This window comes from Lotus japonicus, chromosome 6 (assembly GCF_012489685.1).
Source record: "Lotus japonicus ecotype B-129 chromosome 6, LjGifu_v1.2".
Lineage (NCBI taxonomy): Eukaryota > Viridiplantae > Streptophyta > Magnoliopsida > Fabales > Fabaceae > Lotus > Lotus japonicus.
In genome coordinates, this window is record NC_080046.1 from 297,545 (window position 1) to 298,938 (window position 1,394).

General features: G+C 43.6%; 1 non-coding gene across 1 annotated transcript; it reads right to left on the reverse strand.

Moving 5' to 3' along the window:
* Positions 1–284: 284 nt before the first annotated feature.
* LOC130727091 (small nucleolar RNA R71) lies at positions 285–391 on the reverse strand. The gene has a single exon (XR_009015130.1). It is a non-coding gene; the product is annotated as a small nucleolar RNA R71 (small nucleolar RNA).
* Positions 392–1,394: the final 1,003 nt, after the last annotated feature.

Below are 1,394 nucleotides of genomic sequence, written 5' to 3' on the forward strand. Positions count from 1 at the left end.
ACTTTGAATTAAGACCAGCATTCATCAACATGGTGAGCCAAAGCCAATGTGGTGGAGGTTCCTCGGAAGATCCTCATGCTCATATGGAGAAGTTCATCCGGAATTGCAACACTTATCGGGTGGTGAATGTTTCTGCAGAAGCAATCCGGTTGAGCCTATTTCCCTTCTCTTTGAAGGACGCAGCAGAGGATTGGCTGAACTCACAACCTCAAGGGAGTCTCACTACTTGGGAAGACCTTGCAGAAAAATTCTCAACGAGGTTCTTCCCAAGGTCTCTCTTGAGGAAATTGAAGAATGACATCATGACTTTCGCACAATCCACAGATGAAAATCTTTATGAGGCTTGGGAGCACTTTAAGAAGCTTTTGAGGAAATGTCCTCGACACAATCTCACCCAAGCCGAATGTGTGGCGAAGTTCTATGATGGGTTACTATATTCATCACGATTTGGTTTGGACGCGGCTTCAAGTGGGGAGTTCGATGCTCTTCCCCCACAAGCGGGGTATGATTTGATAGAGAAAATGGCGATGAGGGCCATGAACTCCGAGAATGAACGTCAAATCCGAAGAAGTTCTTTTGAAGTGGAATCTTATGATAAGCTCATAGCCTCCAACAAGCAACTCTCCGAGGAAGTAGCGGAAATGCGGAAGCATATAGAGGAGACCAAGTCAATTGGAGCGAGAGTAACTAGTTTGGAGTGCAAATTTTGTGGTGAATCTCATGATAGTAACCAGTGTACTGTTAATGATGATGTTGGCAAGGTCAGAACATTGACTCAAGGAGGAAAGGCTCCAATCTCAGAACAAGGGCCTCTTGTCCAGCCGCAAATTGTTGTAAAGACGGTTGGCAAGAGGAGTCTTGAGGAGCTGATTGAGAGATTCATTGATCATACATCGAGCAATTACAAGAGCCATGATATGGCTATCAGGAGCTTGGAGAGTCAATTGGGACAGCTAGCAAAGCAAATGTCCGAGAATCACCAAGGTAAGTTCTCTTCCGAACCTTTAACTTTGACTGAGCAAGAAAATACTGTTGTTGTTTCCACTAGGAGTGGAAGAGTGTTACATGAGCCAGAGGAAAAAATTGAGGGAGAGAAAAATGAGGAAGCTGAGGTAGAAAGAGATGAGGGTGTTATGGAGGAAAGAGCTAGAGAGCCTACTAGGACTAGAGTTGTAAATACCCATACTCCTGAACTCCGCAAGATTCCATTTCCCAAGGCTTTGGTGAAGAAAAATTTGGATAAACAATTTTCTATGTTCTTGGAAGTTTTTAAGAAACTCCATATTAATATTCCTTTCTCCGAAGCCTTGGAGCAAATGCCAATCTATGCCAAGTTCATGAAAGACATCCTCAGTAAGAGAAGGAAGTTGAGTGAGGTCGATGAAACTATCTTG